Source organism: Solanum verrucosum, unplaced genomic scaffold, assembly GCF_900185275.1.
Source record: "Solanum verrucosum unplaced genomic scaffold, falcon-dt-bn FXZP01000165.1, whole genome shotgun sequence".
In the NCBI taxonomy this organism is placed as follows: domain Eukaryota; kingdom Viridiplantae; phylum Streptophyta; class Magnoliopsida; order Solanales; family Solanaceae; genus Solanum; species Solanum verrucosum.
Window position 1 is genome coordinate 3,332,927 of NW_026020340.1, and position 27,108 is coordinate 3,360,034.

Genomic DNA, 27,108 nt, shown 5'->3' on the forward strand with positions numbered 1-27,108 from the left:
TCCCTACACTTTAGTCAAAAAGGGAAAGAAAGGGGTTAGCACAATTAAGTACTAAGTATGGAAGCCATGCAAAAACATGCTAAAAGGGATGTTTTTTTGGAGAAACATGCTTTTATGCCATTTGGTAAAACTTCATGAAAAAATACAAGTATAAGAGTCACAATATCCAACCATAACCAACATACAAGTCATTAACCACTTTAGCACATACTCCACACATAACCCATTCCTTCACCTTAAACCATCCACCTCAAGTAACCCTTGGACAACACTTTGTGCAATGTATGGATAGCGTCCCATACCACCATCCACACTAAAGCATCATCCTAAGGACACCAAATGTGAACTTACCACTTATCATGCTTCATATCACAAGCCATCATGCACAACTAGTACCAATGTACAACACATGAACATAATTGACAAGTAAGCCTTTTCATCATTTCTTGACCTCTATCTCAAGTTACCCAAAGCCACACTTAAGTGAAACATGAAGTGACCGCCCATACAACCTCTTCATATACACCTAAGTGTTCCTAAGGGTTACCAAAGATAAGGAAATTTACCATTACAATATAACATACTAAGTCAATGTTCACATATAAAACCATAGACAACCGTATACATACTCAACATATATTCATATACAACCCATGCTTAACTTTAAAGGAACACATGCCATTTCATTACCATAGGACCTCTACCTAATAACCTTAAGACACACTTGAGTAAGACAAGAAGTGACCGCCCATACAACCTCTTCAAGCACACTTAAGTGTTCCTCAAGATTACCTTAGATAAGGACATTTCCTTTACAACATAACATCAATAGACCAACATTCTTTAAGAAACCATTTTGGAGACATTCAAGCACATAAGGGGACTTTCACATAATAGTCGTTAGACTTAGGGAACTCACTTTAGTATCTTAAAAGCCTACTCGTGCCATGTGTAGATAGCATCCCATACTACTACCTACACGTTGTAGAACCTATCCAATAACTAGAGTGCACATCCCACATGATGGGAATAGGCATTAACCAACATAGACCATGCGAGCTAGACATGGAATCCGGTGTCATAAAACCCTACACCGTGGAAGGTGTTCTAGTTGCCAAGGGTAGAACTAGGACACATCCCATGTAGGCACATGGTTTAAGGGATATCCAAAGATGTTCATTGTACTCTTGCCTCATACTCGGGAGAGCTACCATCTTAACTATATCCACTCGGTGCTTAGCCTTAGTTCCCATAAAGTAATTTCATTCACATGTATGTGCTAGAGAGGGCACCATCATTAGGTCTACCGACCCATAGCACATCTACCAAGAAGGGCACCACAAGGATCTACCGATCAAGGTTCATTAAGGATAGCTCATTAAATCCCCCTGGAAGGGTGCCTTAGGCCTACCGATTTTTCATTAAGGGTGCCTTAAGCCTACCGGTCCAAGGTTCATCATTTCACACATGAGAAGGGCTACCACCATTAGGTCTACCGATTTCATGGTTTTACATTTACTTAGGAAAGCTAGACTTATGAAAGGGCACCATTTCTTAGTTTTTCCAATTCAAGTCTTGGCCTAGAATTCCTCTTTTAGCATTTATAGAAAGGGCACCATTTCTTAGTTCTAGCCCACTTCACACTTTCATGCATTCAAGACTTTAAGTAACAAGGAGGGACACTTTAGTCTACCAACCAAGTCACAACATTTTCATTCAAGGATACTTCATAATCCAACATCATTTCATATATACATCATGAGAAATCATACTTTAACTCACAATGCTATCCACTTTACATAGGATCATCACAAGATCACATAAAACTCATTCACATCATACCTTCACATATAGCTTCATATAGGACTTTACATATAGCCTCATTCATATATAATAATATAACAATACAATAACACTCATATAATGCCCTTCATGGCCTCAATTCACAATAATACAATATTCCAACATTATGCAACAACTTCCCCAATGCCTTCATGGCTACAATTCACAATAATACCACACAAGAACAAGATATAACACTTCCACCAAAGGTGGATTCAACCTACCAACAACAATTAATTCAATAAAGAGAGTTCAAGCTTTCTTACCATAATTCAAACCCATAGCCAAAATCACCAAAAATTCAAGCAATCACCAATACTTCACTCATAAGGCTTACCACCCTTAATTCACCCATTATCAACAATTAATCATGAATAAATATTAAAAAACACAAGAGATATCAATACAATTCACTTTACACATAATTCCATCAACTTTGAATTTATAGCAATAGACCCACTTCATAAACACATTTTGGGGTTTTGTAGAATACAAGGATTCATGGAGTTTTTCATCTTAAAACATCAAATAAACATCAATAATATCATAACTTATCATTTGAAATCGTTTCATGCAAGAACCCATGAGTTTGAGTAGAAATTAGGATTTTTCACAAACTTTGGAAAAGTTGAAAACCATTTGAAATTGGCTCTAAGGTGATAGCTTGCCCTAGATAAAGAACTCCCATACCTTTACTAAGATTCCCCAAGAAATTTGATGAAGAAAGCGTCTTGCATCCACAACCCTAGCTCCCACTTCTTCTTCTTCTTCTCTTCTTTCTCTCTTCTTCTCTTCTTCACTCAAGAACCCTAACTCTTACTCTTTTAAAATGAAACAAAAATGATCCACAATCAGCCTAACACAACAATATAACCTCAAAAGAAATGATTTGTGAAAAGACCAAAATGCCCTTAAATTTTCGGACGGACTCCCTGCCAACTGCCCAACTTTCAAAGGGCATAACTCGCTCATACGAACTCGGAATCGAGCAAACTCGGTGGCGTTGGAAAGATCGTTCCAAGGGCTTTCCAAAAATAACTGGAACTACTCCTGGATCATCCTGAGCTAGTAGTTATGACTGCTCAAAGTTGGCCAAAAACTCACTGATTTCCACACTTGGCCGAATTTCCAGATTCTGAATTTTTTTCCAAAAATGACTACTTCCAATTTCAAGCTTCTTCATATTCATTTTAAATTGTCGGATGTTACACATTCGTCCTCGAATGACGACTGGACTGGGTATAGAATGGGGTTACTGTAACTACGGTTTGAGTCTAATGGTATGCTCTTACTATATTCAAGCTTAACCCAACTCCTAAGGTTCGGGTTTTATACCTCTCTCTAGGGAGTCTCATCCTAAGAACATTACTCTTTATCACCACATTTAATCAACATTGGGATCATATCAAGAACTACCTCATGTTTAACAACACCACATTCAAGATTAGTCTTCTAACAACTCCATGGACTATTACTACCCAACTCCCCAACCCAAGAAATTATCATTCTCTCATTATTCCCTGCCATACCAACTAGGATTTCCTGCATTAGTACTCGAAACCAACTAAGGACACTCATTTAACTATTTCTCATAGTAAAACCTACTCTTATCATCCCCCCTTAGGTCTAAAACTGACACTTGAAAGCTATGGACTCATTCCATCATCTCTAAACTGGTCTACATCTCCATTTACTTTAACACTCAGGAAAAGTTTATCTCATGACTACCGAACTCTCCATAAGCAGGTACTAAGACCTCTTTCTAATATGTTCTTAACCTATTCTAATTACATACCCTATCGGTACACTTCTTAATGCTCTTTTTTTTAATCTTGTGACTTAGCCACACTTCACTGCCCTAATCTAAAGGTTAGGGTCTATCACTTGTACCACTCATATTTATTGCAGCTAATCACCTTAATTCCTCACCTACTGTATTTTAAGTCTTCTAAATAAAATCTCAAGACTAACATCATTAACCTCATGGTTCCATCTAATCAAGACACTCATCTCAAATTCAAGCTTAATATTTATTACTAAACCCAGATATTAATATGACTGCTCGCTTACTATACTAACTTATAACTACTGGATAAAATTTAGAATCACTCGTCCACTATGACCTTATGACAAGCAGTCAATCCTTACCTCTAAGTCTCCGTACTAACAAATCTCTATCATATTCGACTTTGAAATTTAAGTATTACTTACTCACTTACTGCCCTTTATCTCTCAAAGAGTTCTATCACCCTATTAATACCATGGGATTTCCCCCTTCAAAATTCATAAGCCTAGCTTAGGTCTACCACCTCATGAATACTCCTGCTCTTCTATTCAACACTTACATTTGGTCATTACCTACACAATGACACTTCAACACAAACTTCTTCCTAGCTACAACACACTCAACCTCCTATGATGGAATCTTCACAGCTCATCACTTCTTAGTCTACCCATAAGGGAAAACTCTCCATTAATAACTTACTAGGTGCATGACTATAGTAACACAGCTTGTCGAAACAACATCTCCCTTACTTAGATTACTAAATCTCTACTACTTTCTTCTAACTCTTGGCACTTTCAATACTACTGTTCATGATCTCATTACTCATGCTACCTTTTAGGGTGAAAATATTACCCAAACTCTAAACATACCATCCTCTTAAAGGTCTCAGCTGAAAAAGGTTTAGGGAAGAATGTACAACTCGCTTTAAGCTCAACGCATGATTCATATGAACATGAGTGCATTCCTCTGAAAATCAACACTTAACTCACTCATGAGCTTCTCTCAAGCCCCTCTGGAGTCTCATGACTTCCTCAAGACTCTTTCTAAGAGCAACTCATCAATAAAGGACTGGCTTTTGTTTTTAACCATCTTTAGTATGATGGGTAGTCGAATGAATCTGAGAAAAGTAGGAGTATGAATAAATCTCTATGACACATCACTACTGCACGATTTAGATTATGAAAGAAGGGAAAATTTTCCTAAATGTCTATAGTCCCTCCTTTATAGAAGTGGGTCCCTCAAAACCATAAACAAAATCCAACTTGACATGACTTAACTCACTCATGAGCTTCTCTCAAGCCCCTCTGGAGTCTCATGACTTCCTCAAGACTCTTTCTAAGAGCAACTCATCAATAAAGGACTGGCTTTTCTTTTTAACCATCTTTAGTATGATGGGTAGTCGAATGAATCTGAGAAAAGTAGGAGTATGAATAAATCTCTATGACACATCACTATTGCACGATTTAGATTATGAAAGAAGGGAAAATTTTCCTAAATGTCTGTAGTCCCTCCTTTATAGAAGTGGGTCCCTCAAAATCATAAACAAAATCCAACTTGACATGACTTTCTAGACACCCTAGGACACTTGAACTCTCTGCTCTAATACCAAATTTGTCACGACCCGAGCCTACACCCTGGACGTGCGCAGCACTCGAGAACTATTATTGGTCCCCAAGCAAACCCTCATCCTGGATGACTACAAGCAGAAGACTAACTCAAGCATACAAAGCTTAAAAGCTAAATTAAATTCATTGAACTCCAACAGTGAACTTTAAGAAAGTCTAAACAATACTCAAAACAAAGTAAATACAGAAAACTCTTCAACTCTGTCTATCTATGAGGCCTCTACTATTACACAAATATATCGAGACAAGACCCACGACATCTTAAAACTACTAACTGTAAGGTAATAATGTCCTCCAGAATATAAGAAGGCTCACCAAAGCTGACTGGAATATCACATGACCTCAACGAAACACATGTTGATGATCTTGAATACTTGAATCTGCATCATGAAACGATGCAGGCTAAATGTCTTAGTACGTGGAATGTACGAGTATGTAAGGGGAATTCTAAAGCATAAACATAGGCTTGAGCTTAATAAAAAGGAAACATACTTACCTCTTATCAACTCACTCAACTCCACTAAACTCAAGAATAATATACTCAAATCAATGATTAGATACTCTACTAACAGATATCATACTAAACTCAAAGGTACTCAACTCAAGATACTCAACTATAAAGCAACAATAAAAGATACAATATATGGAAGGCTTTTCAAAACAATAGACAATAACTCAGTTGTATGCAAACATACATTAATAACTCAATTGTATGAAAATACAACAATAACTTTGTTTGTATATAAAAATACAAAATAACTCTGTGGGAGTTTCTCTAACTGACAACCATCACTATGAGCTATGTGATGATAAAGTATCTCGCCCATGCTGCCAGAAATGTCATATACCTTGTCGGGGGTATAGAACCTCTCAACTAAGTAGATCCACTAGTCTATGCTAAAAAACATTACGAAATTATCTAAAAAGTATGACATTTCTACCCACGTTGGCTACATGGTTTATGGGAGCTGTGAGTTGAATGAACTCTCCCTCATATCAGTGCTTAATACTACTCCCAAAATAAACTAGCTCATATGTCTAAAAACATAACTCTTTCTGTGTGTTTGAGATTATTACTCAAAAATCTTTCTCTTAAAAGAGATGGTACTCAAACTGCTCAAAACTCTTTTGGAAATCTCAGTTTCTCTTTTATTAATGTAAAAATTGTTACCTTTGGGAATACATAATCCCCTTATACTCTTACTGAATTCATACTTGAACACTTTTTCTCAAAAACATATCAAAATCATATTTTAATTTGATCATTTATGACTCAGGAAGTCATACTGCATAAACATTGATGGTATATCTAGATACCATAATGCTTAACCAGTGATGGCATAACTAGATACCATACTGCTTAATCATTAATGGTATATCTAGATACCATATGGCTAATACATTGATGGCATACTTGATTATGATACTAATAATGTTTGAAAAACTCTTTTCTCAAAACTCATCTTTACTTTCCCAAAAACTCAATTTAAAACTCAAGTGTTATCTTTGAAAAACTTCTCAAGATTTATAACTCAAAATAAGATTCATTCTGAATTATAGACATGAACAAATCAACTCAAGGATCTCAATAAAAACATATAAACTCAAAAATTAGGAGTAGAATTTTTAAAAGAACTATGAACTCAAGAACTCAAATCAACTTATCTCAAGAATACTCAAATCTAGGGGTAGAATCATAGATTTCTATTTTACAGATTTGAAAGAAGATGTAGGGCATGAGAACGAACTAGTCCAACAATATGATAGCCTTAAATACCTGGAATAGCAAGGTTTTTGAAAAAGAACTTGAGTAGAAGCCTTGAAACCCTAGCTTGAAGGTAAACGATCAAGAAAACCTTTCTTGAGATTCTTGAATTGATTTCTTGAAATCTCTATGCCCAAAAATTATGATTTTCATTAATGATTCATAATTGTATGTAGTAATTTGAGTTGAAAAGAATGAAATTCTTGGAGAAAGACTTACCTTGAAGAAGAATATTGAAAAAAGATTGATAGAACCTTGAATGGAGTCGTCTACTTTGATTTTTCCTTAGGGTTTTGCCCTAGGGTTTGACAGAGAACAGAATGATGGATTAAAAGATGAAAATCTTATTGTTTTGATCCTTTTATTAGTCAAGAAATTTGTTTAGGGTTTTCTTGGAAGTAAAAAGACAAAAATGACGCTTTTTAGTATTTTTCCATCGGATAATTCATAACAGCACTGTATCAGGTTAATAAAATAGTCATAACTTTTTACTCTGAAATTGGATTAATGTGAAATTGGTGGCGTTGGAAAATAGATTCAAATACCATTTTTTAAATAGCTTACGGGTCATGTAACCCTTTATATTCTAAGATATATGATCATTTGAAGTTGACCCAAGTAGACACTTACATAAAAAATTAATCGATAAGGAAACTTCTAGAACAGTTATCAAGAACTCATCAAGAAATTAAATTGCTCAATATTTATGGATAGATTCACAAAAGAAACTCATGATTGGCATGTGGGTGAACAAACCGAACACTATGGAAGCTTACATACCTCAAAGAACTAGGTTCTTGGCGAAATCTTGAATTTCTTGAACGAACGCTTGAAACTTTGAACTTTTTCTCCTCTTGAATCTTCTCTCTAAACCCTAAACACTTTGGGAATGAATGAAATTGATTCTAATCAGTTTTGAATCCTAAAACCTTACTAAAACGTACAAATTCAACTGGGTAAGGAAAAGACCAAAATACTCCTCATATTTTTGGGTAACTTTCCTTATTTGGACAGCCCAACTTCAAACGGAAATGTCTCACTCATACGATCTCAAAAATTAGCAAACTCAGCAACATTAGAAAGAGTATTACAAGACCTTTCATTTGGTATCTTATGGGTCTCTTAACTCAATATGTGCTAAAATTTGTGGTCATTTGAAGTTGACCAAAAACTTAAAAGAACTAAGGACTGACTTGAATGAATTCTTTTTGGAACTCAAGTTGGTATATCTAGTGACCTTAACAGTTGACAAAAATTTATATTCGTTGGTAAAAACTTACTCACTATGAAGGATGGTTCAAGTCTTAGCTCAAAAATTTATGGGGTGTTACAGTGAGAAAACCTTCAACAATAATATTGATACTTTGATTTTAAAGCACCCTATCATCATAAACATCATTTTCATAAGACATGTATAATTCTTTGAAATTCATAGCTCATAGGTTCATAGTTGTAACATCTCGCAACTTGAAATAGCTAGAAAGAAGCTAAGAACTTGAGATAATCATTTTTGGAAAGTATAAGGAAATCTGGAAATTTTTAAGTAATGTACAGTTGAGATTTTGTTCAACTTGAATCGAACATAAATCCAAGCTCAGGATGAGTTAAGTGTAGTTCTAGATATGGTTGGAAAGCTCTTGGATTTATCTTTCCAACACCGTCGAGTTTGCATTATTCTGAGTTCGTATGAGTGAATTATGTTCGTTAGAAGTTTGGCTGTACGAATAAAGAAATGCCCAATCCGGAATTTAAAAAGGGGTAGGTTGGTCTTTTCCTTACCCAATTAATTAGATCCATTTTTAGTAAATTAAGTGGGGTCAAGACTGAGTTAGTTCAGTTTACTCTTTGAGAAATAGAATTAGGCCTTTTGGAGAAAGAACGCAAGAGAAAGGAGAAGAGGTAAAGCAAGATTCGCCAAGAACGATCGATTATGGTTGTGGATTCGCCAAGGAATTGATCCTACAAGGTATGTGAGCCTCTCATAGAGTTGGGTTCATTCACCCACGCACCAAGCATGTTTAGTTTCAGTGCAATTCATCCTAAAAGAGTTTGAAAGTTGATGTTCTTGACACGAATTCTTGAATTTGAATGTTGTTCTTGATTTGGGTTGAATTGTATAGTTTCCGAGATCTTTACGTTGTGTTTTATAGTTAGTTTGAGTTAGGTTCTTGAGTACATACGCTGGGTATCAGGATCTAAAATTAATTTGAGGAAGATAATCGAATTTAGGTGGGTTGAGGCTGAAAAAGGAAGAAGGAAAAAGTCGAGTAAGGTTCATGAAACAAGTTTGCGTCGCGGAGTTGTTCTCACAGTGAACAAAAATCTTCTTTGCGACGCAGAGAGGACGAAGACTCCTATGTCTCAAAATTTAATTTCGCGAGTAATTATTTAAAATACCTCCGCGTCGCGGACATGTTCCAAGACGGTGATTTCGTAACTTTTCTCAAGTTTAGCTGTTCGAAATCATTCTTGAACATCAAGAGATCTTTCCAAACACAAATCATAATCCTTGAATCCATAATTCAATTCTAGGATCAATTAAGAGTCAATTCAAACAAGAGTTAAGATCAAAGTCAAAAGTCAAGTAAAAGAAGTTCATTTCAAGTTTTCATAAGTCTTTTACAAACGTTTTAACTTTTTTTTAAGACTTAAGTTTGAAGTTAAGTAAAGAGTAAAAGGTAAAGTTTGAAGTTCATTTCTTCAAAAGTATAGGGGACTAAGTATTCCCAAAGAGATTTTAAATGCTTTTCACATTTAAATAAAAACGGAAACTGAGATTTCCAAAGAGCCTTCGGCTAGTTTTCAGAAAAGAGTAATAGCTTTCTAAATGAAGCAAGCAGGGAAATAGAGATTTTCCAAGATAGCCTTCGAGCTAAGTTTTTGAGCACTAATATCAAATCACAGAAGAAATATGTTTTTAAACATAAAGAGCTAGTATATTTTTGTGAGTAGTATTGAGCACCGATGGGGAAGAGTTCATACAACTATCAGCCCCCTTAAACCATGTAGCCATCATGGGTAGAGAAGGGCCATACTTTTTAGATGAACCCTTTCCAAAATAGACTAGTGGATCCATTAGTCAATTCAGGTCCTATACCTTTGGCCAGGTATAGGATGTGCTGGCAGTGTGAGGAAGATCGATGTATCATCACTATAACTCTTAAGTGATGGTTGTCGATTAGTGAAACTCCCACATAAGTTATTATATTTTTTTATATACATCAATTTATTGTATTTTAAATGTATCTCAGAGTTATTTCTATCTTGCATACACACAGAGTCGATATCATGTTTTTAAACAACTTTTCTTTATGTTGCACTTGCTTTTAAACTTCTTTATATTGAAATGAGTTAAGTCATGTTGAGTTGAGTTGAGCCAGGTAAGTTCTTCAGCTTCTATCAGATTCTTTCTAGCCTTTGTTATTTTAGCATTCCAACTCGCATACTCGTACATTCAATTTACTGATGCCAGTTGGCCTGCATCGTATTATGATGCAGACACAGGTAACTAGGATCGGCATCCCGACGCGTCGTTGATCCAGTGAGCAGTCCAGAGTCTGTTGGTGAGCCTCCTTGCTTTCCGGAGGATCCATTTCATTAGTTTATAGTTTAGTTTATTAGGATGTCGTGGGGTCTGTCCTAACATCCATCTCTGTTGTTATGAGAGCTTCATAGACAGTCAGATGTTAGTTTTAGTCTTTTTATTGTCGTTATTCCATGTTGAATCTTGAGGTTTCCTTAATGGCTAGTTGAATGTTCTTTTATAACATTCCAGTTTATTATATGAACTTATCTTTGTTTAGTTTAAGTCTTCCGCTGAGTCAAGTAAGCCAGGCCAAGGGTTCTCTTTGCGCCAGTAATGTTGTTCCGGTGCCGGCCACGTCCAGGGTGTAGGCTCTAGGCGTGACAAACATGGTATCAAAGCACAGAGTTCAAGAGTCCTAGGGAGTCTATGAAGCCATGTTTGTACAGTCCTAGTTATCGGTGTGAAGCGACCATATCCATAATTAGGAAGCTGCAACATTTAGGAGTTCTTTCACTTGTTTGACACTCATTTCGTGCATTAGAGTTGATCTCTAAAAAGTTTACCCCTAATTCGTGCTTGCTCGTGTTTCAGATTACCCTGCCTCCACGAAGAGCAGCACGAGGTCTTCCAGCTAGGAGAAATGTTGAACCACAGGAGCAAGAGTTACCTAACGCACCTGAAGTGCAACCGCAAGGAGCGATCTCTAATGCTGAGTTTAGAGAGGCTATAAGGATGCTTAACCAAGTTGTAACCAATCAGGCTGGGCAGCAGATAGGAGCTCGACATGAAGAGGCTGACACTTCAAGGATTCGTTAGTTCTTGGGGATGAACCCTCCAAGTTTCACTGGGTCAAGCACTGCATAGGATCCAAAGAACTTCATTGAGGAACTGAAAAAGGTGTTTGATGTGATGCATGTTGGTGATACTGCGAGAGTTGAGTTAGCTGCATATCAGATGAAAAATATTGCTAGGACTTGGTTCGATCAGTGGAGAGGGGGTAGAGCTGAGGATGCACCACCTGCGAGCTGGGCCTATTTTGAGGAAGCTTTCTTGGGGCGCTTCTTTCCCCGAGAATTGAAAGAGGCTAAGGTATGGGAATTTCTATTACTTAAGTAGGATTCTCTGAGTGTGCATGAGTATGGATTGAAGTTCACAAAACTGTCTCGCTACGCTCCTGAAATTGTTGTGGACATGAGGGGTAGGATGAGTTTGTTTGTTGCTGGTTTGGGTTGTCTATCAAGCAAAAAGGGTCGGGAAGCAATGCTTATTGGGGATATGGGCATTTCGAGGTTGATGGTCTATGTGCAGCAGGTAGAGGAAGAGAAGCTGAGACATAGGGAGGAGTTCAAGAACAAGAGGGCTAAGATAGGGAATGAGTCCAGGCAGCAGATGAGTAATGCCAACCGGTCGTCTTTCCAACAGAAGCAAAAGGGACCTGCTCCATCATATGCTAGTGCACCTGTACCTATGAACAAGGGTGAGTACTATGGTAAGAATTCCAGAGCTAAACCTGCCTATTCTCAGGGCAATGTAGTGAAAGGGGGAAGTAAGCTTCTTGCCTGCGCCAAGTGTGGTAGGAACCACTCAGGTGTTTGTCGTGAGGGCACCACTGGTTGTTTCAAGTGTGGTCAGAGTGGGCATTTCATGCGAGAGTGTCCAAAGAACAAGCAGGGTAATGGGGGCAATAGAGCCCAGTCTTCTTCAGTCGCTCCACCAGATAGAGCTGCACCTAGAGGAGCTACTTTCGGTACTGGCGAAGAAGCAAATCACCTCTATGCGATCACTAGTAACCAAGATCAAGAGGATTCACCAAATGTTGCTACTGGTATGATTCAAGTCTTTGACTTTACTATTTATGCTTTGCTAGATCGAAGAGTGAGTTTATCTTTTGTAACCCCATATGTTGCTATGAATTTTGATGTTATTCCTGAGCAACTTAGTGAACCATTCAGTGTTTCCACACCTCTTGGTGAGTCTATTCTACCAGAGAGAGTCTATCGTAATTGTCCCATTTTCATCAATCACAAGAGTACCATGGCTGATTTAATTGAATTAGACATGGTAGATTTTGATGTCATTCTTGGTATGGACAGGCTTCATGCCTGTTATGCCTCAGTTGATTGTAGAACTCAGTAGTCAAGTTTCAGCTTCCAAATGAGCCAATCATAGAGTGGAAAAACAGTTCAGTAGTGCCTAAGGGTCATTTCATTTCGTACCTTAAGGCAAGGAAGTTAGTTTCTAAAGGTTGTATCTATCACTTAGTCCTAGTTAATGACTTAAGTGCTGAGGTACCTCCTATTCAGTCAGTTCCAGTAGTAAAAGAGTTTCAAGAAGTCTTTCCAGATGATCTTTCTGGAGTCCCTTCTGAGAGAGAAATAGACTTTCGTATAGATCTTATTCCAGATATGCGTCCGATATCTATTCCGCCATATAGTATTGCACCAGTAGAGTTGAAAGAGCTTAAGGAGCAGTTAAAGGATTTCTTAGATAAGGGCTTTATTCGACCAAGTGTCTCACCTTGGGGCGCTCCGGTCTTATTTGTGAGAAAGAAAGATGGTTCCCCTAGGATGTGTATAGACTACCGCTAGTTGAACAAGGTTACCATCAAGAATAGGTATCCTCTTCCAAGAATTGATGATCTTTTCAATCAACTTCAGGGTGCTTCCTGTTTCTCGAAAATTGACCTCAGATCGGGTTATCATCAGTTAAGAGTAAGGGAATGTGATATTCCCAAGATAGCTTTCAGAACTAGATATGGTCATTATGAGTTTTTGGTCATGTCCTTTGGTTTGACCAATGCACCAGTAGCGTTCATGGATCTTATGAATAGAGTCTTCAAACCTTATTTAGATATGTTTGTTATCGTTTTCATTGATGACATACTAATCTATTCAAGGAATAAAAAGATCATGCTAGCCATCTCAGAATAGTTCTTCAGACGTTGAAAGCTAAGGAATTGTATGCTAAATTCTCTAAGTGTGAATTTTGGCTTGAGTCTATGGCATTCTTAGGCCAAATTGTGTCAGGAGAGGGAATTAAAGTTGATACTCAAAAAATTGAGGCAGTGCAGAATTGGCCTAGACTTACATCTCCAACTGATATTAGGAGTTTCTTGGGTTTGACTGGCTATTATAGAAGGTTTGTAGAGGGTTTCTCATCCATTTCGTCACCTTTGACATAGTTGACTCAGAAGATAGAGAAATTTCAATGGTCTGAAGCTTGTGAGAAAAACTCTCAGGAATTGAAAAAGAGGTTGACTACTGATCCAGTTTTGACCTTACCGGAAGGTACTCAAGGTTTTGTGGTGTATTGTGATGCATCTAGAGTTGGCTTGGGTTGTGTTTTAATGCAGAATGGAAAAGTTATAGCTTATGCCTCTAGACAGTTAAAAGTACATGAGAAGAACTACCTAACCCATGACTTAGAGTTGGCTGCTGTAGTATTTTCTTTCAAGATATGGCGTCACTATTTGTATGGTATTCATGTTGATGTATTCACTGATCACAAGAGTTTACAATATGTGTTCACGTAGAAAGAGCTTAATCTCAGACAGAGGAGGTGGTTAGAGTTACTCAAGGATTATGACATGAGTATTCTTTACCACCCAGGTAAGGTTAATGTTGTTGCTGATGCATTAAGCATGTTATCTATGGGTAGTACCACCCATGTTGAGGAACAAAAGAAAAAGCTAGCAAAAGATATGCACAGACTTGCATGCCTGGGAGTCAGACTTATAGATTCCACAGAAAGAGGAATAGTGGTGATGAATGGGGATGAGTCATCATTAGTGTCAGAAGTGAAATAGAAACAAGACCAAGACCCCATTTTGCTAGACTTAAAAGCAATTGTTCATAAGCAATGAGTATTAGCTTTTGAACAAGGGGGAGATTATGTATTGAGATATGAAGGTAGATTGTGCGTACCTATGGTGGATGGACTCCAAGAGAGGATCATGGAGGAAGCTCATTGCTCCAGATATTCCACTCATCCGGGTTCCACAAAGATGTATCGTGATTTGAAGGAGTTCTACTGGTTGAATAGTATGAAGAAGGACATTATAGAATTTGTTGCTAAGTGCCCAAATTGCCAACAAGTTAAAGTAGAGCACCAAAGGCGTGGTGGCTTGGCTCAGAATATAGAACTTCCGGAATGGAAGTGGGAGATGATTAATATGGATTTCATCACAAGCTTTCCAAGGTCTCGCAGGCAACATGATTCTATTTGGGTGATTGTCGATAGAATGACGAAATCAAGCCACTTTTTGCCGATAAAGACTACCAACTCATCAGAAGATTATGCTAAGCTTTATATTCAAGAGGTGGTAAGACTTCATGGGGTTTCGGTCTCCATTATTTCAGATAGAGGCGCGCAATTTACTGCATAGTTTTGGAAGTCATTCCAAAAGGCTTAGGTTCAAAGGTGAATTTGAGTACTGCCTTTCATCCTCAGAAAGATTGGCAAGTAGAGCATACCATTCAGACATTAGAAGATATGTTGAGGGCATGTGTGATTGATTTAAAAGGTAATTGGGATGATCACCTACCTTTAATTAACTTTGCTTGCAACAACAGTTACCACTCTAGCATCCAAATGACTCCATATGAAGCTCGTTATGGGAGAAGATGCAGATCTCCTATTGGATGGTTTAAAGTTGGTGAAGCAGGGTTGATAGGGCCAGATTTAGTCCATCAAGCTATGGAGAAAGTTAAAGTGATTCAAGAGAGGTTGAAAACGTCACAGAGTCGTCAGAAATCCTACACTGATGTTAGAAGAAGGTTGTTAGAGTTCAAAGTAGATGATTGGGTATATCTAGAAGTTTCACCCATGAATGGTGTTATGAGTTTTGGTAAGAAGGGGAAACTTAGTCCCCGGTATATTGGACCTTCTCGAATATCCAAAAGGATGGGCAATGTAGCTTATGAGCTAGAGCTACCACAAGTGCTAGCAACGGTTCATCCGGTATTTCACATCTCCATGTTTAAGAAGTGCATGGGAGATCCTTCATTGATAGTACCAACTGAAAATATTGTGATCAAGGATAACTTATCTTATGAGGAGATTCTAGTCAAGATTCTAGATCGCCAAGTGCGCAAGTTAAGGACAAAAGAGGTTGCATCAGTCAAAGTTCTTTGGAGGAACAAATTTTTTGAAGAAGCTACGTGGGAAGCTGAAGAGGATATGAAGAAGAGATATCCACATCTCTTTGAATCTGGAGAAAGTGCAGACCAAGATACTAATTTTCTTCTTAGTACTCTTTAAATTGTGAGTGAGCATGTTGGTTGTTTGCATTTGCTTGTTAGGTGTTTGAACTTGTTGTTACAGTATTAGCCTAGTAAGAATAATCTCATTCGAGGACGAATGTTCCCAAGGGGGAGATATTGTAACATCTCACAACTTCAAAAATAGCTAGAAAGAAGCTAAGAACTTGAAATAATCATTTTTTGAAAGTATAAGGAAATCTGGAAATATTTAAGTAATGTAAAGTTGAGATTTTGGTAAACTTCAATAGACCATAAATCCTAGCTCAGAATGAGTTAGGTGTAGTTCCAGATATGGTTGGAATTATCTTGGATTTATCTTTCCAATGCCGTCGAGTTTGCATGATTCTGAGTTCGTATGAGTGAATTATGTTCGTTGGAAGTTGCGTTGTTCGAATAAAGAAATGCCCAATCCAGAATTTAAAAAGGGGTAGTTTGGTCTTTTCCTTACCCAATTAATTAATTCCGTTTATAGTAAATTAAGTGGGGTCAAGACTGAGTTAGTTCATTTTACGCTTTTGAGAAATAGAGTTAGGGCTTTTGGAGAAAGAACTCAAGAGAAAGGAGAAGAGGAAAAGCAAGTTTCGCCAAGAACGATCAATTTTGGTTGTGGATTCGCCAAGGAATTGATTGTACAAGGTATGTGAGTCTCTCATAGCGTTGGGTTCATTCACCCACGCGCCAAAAATGTTAGTTTAAGTGCAATTCATCCTAAAAGAGTTTGAAAGTTGATGTTCTTGACATGAATTCTTGAATTTGAATGTTGTTCTTGAATTTGGTTGAATTGTGGAGTTTTCGAGATCTTTACATTGTGTTTTAGAGTTACTTTGACTTAGGTTCTTGAGTACATACACTGGGTATCGGGATCTAAAACGAATTTGAGGAAGATAATCGAATTTAGGTGGGTTGAGGCTGAATAACGAAGAAGGAAAAAGTCGAGTAAGGTTCATGAAACAAGTACGCGTCGCGGACTTGTTCCCACAGTGAACAAAAATCTTCTCTGCATCGTGGAGAGGACGCGGACTCCTCTGTCTCAAAATTTAATTTTGCGAGTAATTATTTAAAACACCTCCGCGTCACGGACATGTTCCAAGACGGTGATTTCGTAACTTTTCTCAAGTTTAGTTGTTCGAAATCATTCATAAACATCAAGAGTTCTTTCCAAACACAAATCATAATCCTTGGATCCATAATTCAATTCAAGGATCACTTAAGAGTCAATTCAATCAAGAGTTAAGATCAAAGTCAAAAGTCAAGTAAGAGAAGTTCATTTCAAGTTTTCATAACTCTTTTACAAACGTTTTAACTTGTTTTAAGACTTAAGTTTGAAGTTAAGCAAAGAGTAAAAGGTAAAGTTTGAAGTTCATTTCTTCAAAAGTATAGGGGGACTAAGTATTTCCAAAGAGATTTTAAATGTTTTTCATATTTAAATAAGAACAGAAACTGAGATTTCCAAAGAGCCTTCGGCTAGTTTTCAGAAAAGAGTAATAGCTTTCTAAATGAAGCAAGCAGGGAAACAAAAATTTTCCAAGATAGCCTTTGAGCTATGTTTTTGAGCACTAATCTCAAATCAAAGAAGAAATATGTTTTTAAACATAAAGAGCTAGTATATTTTTGGGAGTAGTATTGAGCACCGATGGGGAAGAGTTCATACAACTATCAGCACCCTTAAACCATGTAGCCATCATGGATAGAAAATGGTCATACTTTTTAGATGAACCCTTTTCGAAATAGACTAGTGGATCCATTAGACAGTTCATGTCGTATACCTTTGGCCAATTATAGGATGCGCTAGCAGTGTGAATGTATTTTTTACCACCCACATAAGTTATTGTATTTTTTTATATACATCAGCTTATTGTATTTTAAATACATCTCAGAGTTATTTGTATCTTGCATACTCACAGTGTTGATATCATGTTTTTAAACAACTTTTCTTTATATTGCACTTGCTTTTAAACTGCTTTATATTGAAATGAGTTCAGTCATGTTGAGTTGAGTTGAGCCAGGTAAGTTCTTCAGTTTCTCTTAGATTCTTTCTAGCCTTTGTTATTTTAGCATTCCAACTCGCATACTCGTACATTCAATGTACTGATGTCAGTTGGCCTACATCATATTATGATGCAGACACAGGTAACTAGGATTGGCATCTCGATGCGTCGTTAATCCAGTGAGCAGTCCAGAGTCTGTTGGTGAGCCTCCTTGCTTTCCGGAGGATCCATTTCATTGCTTTCTACTTTAGTTTATTAGGATATTGTGGAGTCTGTCCCAACATCCATCTCAGTTGTTATTAGAGGCTTCATAGACAATCAGATGTTAGTTTTTAGTCTTTTCATTGTCGTTATTCCATGTTGAGACTTGAGTTTTCCTTAATGGCCAGTTGAATGTTCCTTTACAACATTCCAGTTTATTATATGAACTATCTTTGTTTAGTTTAAGTCTTTTGCTGAGTCAAGTAAGCAAGGCCAAGGGTTCGCTTGGGGCCAGTAATGGTCTTCGGGTGCCGGCCACGTCCAGGGTGTAGGCTCGGGGAGTGACAATAGGTTCATCATAGGTTCATAGTTGAAAATCACGAATTAGGCATAGGTCAATATAAATTCTGTGAGGTTAGCATTTCATGTAACAAGGAAAAAAATGGAAGAATTGGGATCGATGAATAATATCTGGATTGGGGGGTTACCATTTAAAATTTCTTTCTTTTTGTGGAGAGTATGGAGACAGAGAATTCCCATAGATGATGTGCTTAAAAGGATGAGGGTACATGTGGTATCTAAATGTCACTGTTGCAATGAGGGGAAAGAGGAAACAATACAACACCTATATCTAAGAGCTCCCATAGCCCAAAAGCTATGGAAGCACTTCGCTTCACGTACATGTATTAGCATTGAAGGAGTTCATCTACAACAATTGATTACTACTTTGTGGGATTGGCCAAGACAGTACAAGGTGAAATAAATTCTTAAGGCCATACCAACAATTATTATTTGGGAGTTGTGGAAAAGGAGGAATGCTAGAAAGCATAGAAAAGATGTGACATATGCGAGGCTGCTAGGGCAATGTCAACAAACAGTACAATTGTTAATCAGAGTGAAGTATCCATGGATAAGAAGAAGAATTTAGAATTGGAAGGAGATGCTTACCACTCTAAGTGCATATAAACCAACATTACACTATAAAATAGTATACTAGGAGAAACCAGATCATGAATGAGTGAAATGCAATACAGATGGTGCATGCAAAGGGAATCCTGGATAGAGTTCTTATGGATTCAGCATACGAGATAACAAGGGAGACTTACTATATGCAGAGGCACAGAAGATTGGGGAGGCCACCACTATGGAAGCTGAGATTATGGGAGTGTTAAAAGCAATGCAATATTGTGAGACACAAAATTTTCAGAAGATAATTCTGGAAACAAACTCATTGTCACTCACACACATGTTAGTCAAGCAATGGAGGATTCCTTAGTTATATGTTGAAAAAATAGACAATATACAACAAAGCATAGCAATGAAGCAGGTTCAGGTAAAGCATATATTTTGGGAGGCTAATCAATTTACAGACTATTTGGCAAACATGGCCCTAGATCAAGCAGAGAAAGTTCAAGTGCATAGCTTTTATAATCTACCAAGCACATGAAGAAGAATTCTCAGTATAGATAAACAACACATTCCATCATTGAGAATCAAAACAAGAATGATCAACCCAACATGATAAGGCAATATTTTTAGAGATCAGATATACACAACTACATTATTTAAAGATCACAGTTCTGTCTTTTGAGAGACGATATAGCTACGTTGAATATTTCTAGCCTAAGAGATACTTCAGATTACAAAAAAGGAACAACAAAAAGGGGGAGGGGGAGCTTATACCGATTCATTCAATGGAGCACACACTTGTTTCAGCAGGCCGATCCTCAAAGCGTTAGAAGGAGAAACACCTTCACCGGGATACACATCTACGAAAAGAGGAAAGTTAACAAGGAAACTAGTTGGGAGAGGCACAAAATCTAATGGGAATACCTATGTCACTTCATTGTCCATGGATGCTGAATATTGATGATCCAGATGTGGAGAACAATCAAGGAGAAAGAAAAAAGGAAAAAAACATCAAATTTGAGCTGAAAGGAAATGGAGGCGGTGGAGATAAGAGGAAAGGAAGTGGAAAAATCCCTACTTTTGTGGGAAAATGTCTCTTATTTCCTAATTTGGGACATCTAGTTATTGCTTATTTGGGCTTAGTTGCCATCTGATGTATTGATTGTTGTGATTAAATAAAAGGACCCTTGGTCCAAAAAAATCATTCAAAAAAAATAATATAAATTCAACGAAATATCATATATTATCATTGAATCATGAATTATAAGATTTATCCATATAAAAAGCATAATTGGAGGAAACACATATAGAATTACAAAGAACGCTTACTTGTTCAATTGAATTTGAAATTGAGAAATTGGAAACTTTAGGGATCCCGTGGAGGAATGAACTCCATGGGTGAATATCTCCCTACATTGCTACTCAAAGCCCATGATGAATGGTTTATTTATGCCTTTAAATGAACCCTAGCTTCTTCTTCTCTCTTAGGATCAGAGAGAAATTGGGGAGTGAATTCGGTTAGGTTTTGGGGAAACAGGGGAATGAATGTTTAAGTGGGTACCTTCAGACTAAAAAAAGCTTTATATAGGCCTTAGGATAAAGGCCAAAATCACTTAGTTATGGTATAAAGCAAATAAAAAAAGACCCAAAAACCACTTAAGATAACTTTCAGTGATCTACGATTCAAACCTACAGACTGTAGAACTTTCTACAGTTCATACTGGTTAATCGTAGACCAAGTACTAGGACAATGAATTTTAATAAACTTTGCCGGAATCCTTCTATGGCTCGTAGGTCTTCCTAGTGTCTGTAGTCACCAATCCTAGAAACCAACTTGTGCCCTTAAAATTTAACTAAGTCTTGATTGTTTCTATGGACCCTATCTACGACACATAGCCGTCTACTACCTCCTCACTAATTCTTTTCAACCAGTATTTTGTGTGGAAAAATATTTTCAGAAAAGATTTATCCTCCTCTTTGCCCCAACCATTCCTTTTTTATCCTGATTCTTCTATTGAAGAGGGAAAGGAAAAAGTTTTTCAATCGTCTCAGCAATTAGGTGCCATTAATTTCCATAAAAGTCAATCAATAGCAAATAAAATATGACGTTTTAATTCTTTTCCATAACGACAATATTAAGGAAATATTAAGTAATAAATTTCTTTTATGACCAGCAAAAAAATATTTTTGATATTAAATAAATTATACAAACCCAATAATCCATTTTTTTCAAAAAAACACTTCTTTTCTTCTTTTCATAACTGGTTATTAGTCAGGCATAGTAGGGACCATACACTTAATACCTAAGACTTCTAATTTCAATATTAATTTGCAAAATAATGAATTTATCATATTGTAATAAATTACAAAGTGTTCCACTAAAAGTTGTAATTGCAATCCTCGATTTAATTTTGAAATCTACCATTACATCTTATTTAACTCCCAATGTTAGAATTACTTACACCGATCAATTAAATTAAATTTTCTGAATAATTTAATTTATTGACTAATTTAATCATTTATTATTATAATTAACTTATATCACATAACATATATAAAACCCACCTACAGGCTTTTCACGTGATAACTTATAAGTATACATAAAGGGGTATCTTTTATCTCAAGTCCGAGACATGGTTCTACCAATTAATTATTATTTGACTAATGTGATTTGTCATTACTCAATCTATTAGTAATATATTGACTCATAGTAGAGTCTCACCATTTAATAGATTAAAATAATAAATCAAATTACATAGATCATAATAATTATATCAGAATTAAGAGTAAAAGTAGACGTAATAGATTACAGAAGTTGTTTATAAATATTCTGACCATAAATGAACATCTCTAATTGGTCCGTTCAATACACAAAAAATGTACTAGCACAAGAATTTGGAAGCTAACCATTCCCATAATTAAGATCAAATTATAGTTAATCATACACAACAATTTTCAAGATGTTTGGCATACTTAATCTTTGTTGTTAACATCTAATTTATAAATTATAAGAACCACCAATTTGAATCTTTTGTATATGAGTTAAATAACTCCATACACAAAAATCGTTTACTATATAAGTAATGGATACACATATTATGTATCACCTCGGATTGGGAAAAGAAGGAAAATGCATTTTTTTGGCTGAAGTCTGTGTTTACGGGTCTTATCTACAAACGTAGAAGCTTCTACGGGCCGTAGATGGCAACCATAGAAAGTGGGGAAAATATTTTTTTACAACCAAGTCTCAGTACCCTTTTTATGGTTTACCAGGACGGTCCGTCAACCATTATACAAGTCCTAGATAGGTCTTGTAGGTGAGTCTGAGACTTAGTGAAATTTTGAAGGTCTAAGTTGGTTTTTATGGTTGGTATGTACGGACCGTAGGATGACCTATGACACATAAAGGGGTGTCTCTCCAAAGTTGGCCATATAAAGGGTCTCCGATCATTTCTACGGTTTATCAGAACGGTTCGTAGGTCCAAACTGTAGGAGTGAGTCTGCGGTTATTTTAAAGGGGCTTTTGAGTATTTTCCTATTTATTATAACTCAATATTATGTCATTTTGTCTTCTACCCTAACCCCTATGAATTTTATCCTCCAATTTACCCATTTTCAACTTATTGTCCTAAAGACCCTAAACTTGAAAACAATTCATTCTCCAAATTCCTATCATGTTTAAGGAAGAAGAAGAGGGTTCAATTCAAGTCTCCAAATTCTCTATTTTTCTTGGGCCTAAAGGATCAAGGTATGTGTGTATTTATCCATGGAGTCCTTTCCTCCATGGGGTCTCCAAGGATTCCTATTCTTCTCAAATTCAATTTCAATTGTTAAGTTACGGTTTGAATTCCATCTTTATGGGTTCTCTTGAATTACTATCTTATTAATTAATCCATATCTTCTAATGAATGAATTGATTTGACTTCATGATTTTTAAGTTGAAGGTATATAGACGCATGCATTATTTATGATTTTTGTTGAGAACCCATGATGAAGCTATGATAAACTCATGAACCTATGATTTATGAACTTATGAAGTTATTCATCCTTTTATGAAATTATTATGAATGATTTAAGGAAGCTTTGAAAGGAAAGTGCAAATGCTATTGTGGAAGTTGTTCTCACATTTTTAATTGATGAAAGGTTTTCTCATCAATGTTGAATTATATTAAGGAGCTATTCTATGTTTTGATTTTGAAATATGTTGATTAGTATTGATTATTGCCTTCCCTGTTTTAAATTGACATTTGGCTTTTATCAATTCCATTGGGATTTAGACAGCACTGATAGGGCTCAATGTGGAGGCTTAATTAAGGTAGTCTCGGGTAACAATCTGTAGTCTCAAACTATGTGCCCCCAAAGGATTGTCTTAAATGTTTTCCCCTTTTTTGGTATGAGGGATATAGCGGATTACATGATATAGCTCTTATAGTTTTATTGTCGGTTAAAGATAAAATCCCACAAAATGACGATGTTTTCTTCAAAGCTTTTACTATGTCCTTGCATCAAATGCATTTACTATATCATGATATTTCCATGTATTATTTCTTTATGTTTAAATGTCCAATTATTATTCATATTTAAATGTTTTAAAACCATTTATACTACCATGTTCATGTTTATGCATATTGCATCATACTTAGTACATTCCATGTACTAATGCATACTTTTACCTACATTATCTCATGAATGTGTGGTCCAACATTCCTACCCCTCATCCTCGTGGCTAGACTTCTAAGATAATTTATTTATTTATTTATGTCTTTTCGTGTCATACTTGTATGTGATGTATGGTTTACGTTCCAATAACTTCTTTATGATGTACTAGATGGCTTTGAGACTTATGTTAGACTTTTGTTTGTCAAATGTTTTATATATGAAATGCTTTCTTTCAAGTCTTCACTTCTATTTCTTGTATGATGTATGATAAGTGGCTTGTGTAGGTCCTCTCGAGGTCCTATATGCCATGTTACGCTTAGGGTGTACTTTGGGTCGTGACAAACTTGGTAATACAAGCATAAGGTTTAGAAAGGTCCTAGTATGTCTCATAAGCAACGTCGAGTAGAGTCTTGTTCATCAGTGTGAATCGAGCCACATTTATGAATAGGAGGCTATAAGATGTTTAGGAAATTCGACTTCTTCCATTATTCAAAAGTCGTATGATAGAGTGTTACTCTATATGTCTCTCTCCTAATATTTATCCAATCCTTTTTAGCATATGGCCCCTTGAAGACCTTATGCTAGGAGGAATGTGAATGAGAATGTGGAACGAGAAGCTCCTCAATCACCTCAAGAAGCTCATCAAGTTTTGGCTGACCCTTTAGCTAAACAACTCACTAATGTAGACTTTTAAGCTGCTTTCAATTGTTGGCCAAAGCCATTACAACTCAAGCCAATATGGAGGCTATGGTCCCTGTGAACCCATATGTGGGTATGGTGGCAACTAGGGTGAGAGACTTCACTAGGATGAATCTCCTAGAGCCTCTTGAATCTAAGGTTGAGGAAGATCCTCCAGAGTTCATTAATGAGGTATACAAGATGTTGATTATCATGGGACTGACACCGGTAGAAAAATTAGAATTGGCTTCTTATCAACATAAGGGTGTTCCTCAAATTTGGTTCAACCAATGGAAAGAATAGAGGGCGGTAGATGTCAGTCCTCTTGATTGGGGAAAATTTAAGGTTACTTTTCTTGATAGATATATTTTCCCCTTGAGATGAGGGAGGCAAAGTTACTTGAATTCATCAACCTTCGTCAAGGAAATATAAGTGTGACGTAGTATGCCTTGAATTTCACACAATTGTCTATATATGCTCCAACTATGGTTGTCGATCCTAGGGAAAGGATTAACAAGTTTTATTTCAGGAGTGTCGAAGATGGTGGTTAAAGAATGTCGTACTGCCATGCTTATCAATGAAATGGACATTTCTCTCTTAATGATTCATGTTCAACAATTGAAGAGGAAAAGCTGAAGAAAAGGTCTAGGGAGGAAAAAAAGGCAAATAACGGTGATGTTGACATTTCATATTCAAGGACCGTCGGATATGGTCGTTCTATGTTCCGACAAAGGTTTTCCAGTCTACGTTCCTCCAATGCTCCAGCTCCTAAATTAAACAAAGAAATAGTGTCTAACACTAAGCCTCAATGAGGAAATGGTTGTTGAAATGGATCTTCGTTCCCTACATTCCAAAGGTGTGGCAAGAGTCATCCAGGAAAATGCTTGATCGGTATAGCTAATTGCTTTTGTTTTGGTAGAAGTGGTCACAACTTGAGGGGTTGTCCATTGGGAAATGTAAAGGGAAATGATGGTGGGCAAGATTCTCATAGTGGTTTGGGTTCATGTTCTCCAAAGTAAATCTGGTTCTATGCACTTCAAACTAGTCATGATCAAGAGGGTTCTCCCAATTTTTTTACCGGTATGTTGACAATCTTTCAACTTGATGTTTATGCTTTGCTTGATCCAGTGCTACATTGTATTTCTTGATGCCATATATGACTATGAGTTTTGATTTTCTTCCTGATCTATTTACACACCCTTTTTCAATCTCCACACCTATAGGTGAATCTATTATTGCTAAGACAGTCTATATAAATTGTCTAGTCTCCTTAGCCCATAGAGCCACTTATGTTCATATGGTTAAGCTTGATATATTTGATTTCGATGTTATACTTAGTCTAGATTTACTATATTCATGTTATGCTTCTACAAATTATACAACCGGAGTAGTCAAGTTTCAATTTCCTTATGAGCCCATCCTATAGTGGAAAAAGGGGAATTTATATGCCTAAGGGTCAGTTTGTTTCTTGTCTTAAAGCTGGAAAGATAATTTCTTAGGGTTGCATTTACCATCTTATTCAGGTTAGGGATGCGGATTCTAAAGTCCCTATCTTTGAGTTGGTCCCCATTGTTAATGACTTTATGGATGTGTTTCCCAATGATTTACTCAGTGTTCCTCCTGAAAGGAAAATAGACTTCGGTATTGACCTCCTCCCAAATACATAACCTATCTTTTTTCCTTTGTACTGTAGGCCCGGCAATACATAAAAAATTGAAGGATAAATTGAAAGATTTGTTGGTAAGGGTTTCATTGACCGAGTATCTCTCTATGGGGTTGTCCAGTCTTGTTTGTTCGCAAGAAGGACAGTTTCCTTCGCATGTGCATTGATTACCGTATGTTGAAAAATGTGCCATCAAGAACATGTACCCTCTAGAGCATTGATGATTTATATGATCAACTTCAAGGAGAGAACTACTTCATTAAGATTAACCTCTGTTCAGGTTATCACCTGTTGACATTGAAGGAAGGTGATATCCGAAAGATGATGTTTTGAACTCGATATGGTCATTACGAATTCTTCGTTATGTCATTTTGATTGACCAATGCTCTGGCCGCATTTATGGATTTAGGAACAAGGTGTTCAGGCAATACCTTGATATGTTTGTGATATTGTTTATTGATGACATGTTGATTTACTTAAGGAGTGAGAATGAGAATGTCGATAATTTGAGGATGGTGTTACAAGTCCTTAAGGATCACAAACTCTTTGCAAAGTTTAGTAAATATGAGTTTTCATTGAGATCCATGGATTTTCTTGGTCACATTGTCTCCGGCAGGGGAATTGAGGTAGTTCCTAAGAAGAAGGATGTTGTTAAGAGTTGGCCTAGACCTCTATCCCTTCGTATTTGAAGTTTCTTGGGTTTGACTTGTTATTATAGAAGGCTTGTGGAAGAGTTTTCCCCGATTGCCTCTCCGTTGACGACATGGACCCAAAAGATATTTAAGTTTGTATGGTCGGAAGCGTTTGAGAAGAGTTTCCAAGAATTGAAAGATAGACTAACCTCGCTCCAGTATTGACTCTACCAGAAGGGTTATATGGGTTTTAGTTTATTGTGATGCCTCAAGTATTTGACAAGGGTGTGTTCTAATGCAAAACAGGAAGATTATTGCTTATGCTTTAAGGTAACTTAAGATTCATGGAAAGATCTATCCTACCCATGATTTGAAACTAGAGGCAGTTGTTTTTTTCCTTAAAGTTTGGAGGCATTAATTATGGTTTTCATGTCGATATCTTTACCGACCAAAAGAGCATGAAATATGTGTTCAAGAAAAGGGATCTAAATCATCGCTAAAGGAGGTGGCTAGAGTTGCTAAAGAATTAAGACATTAGTGTTCTATATTACCCCAGTAAGGCAAATGCGGTAG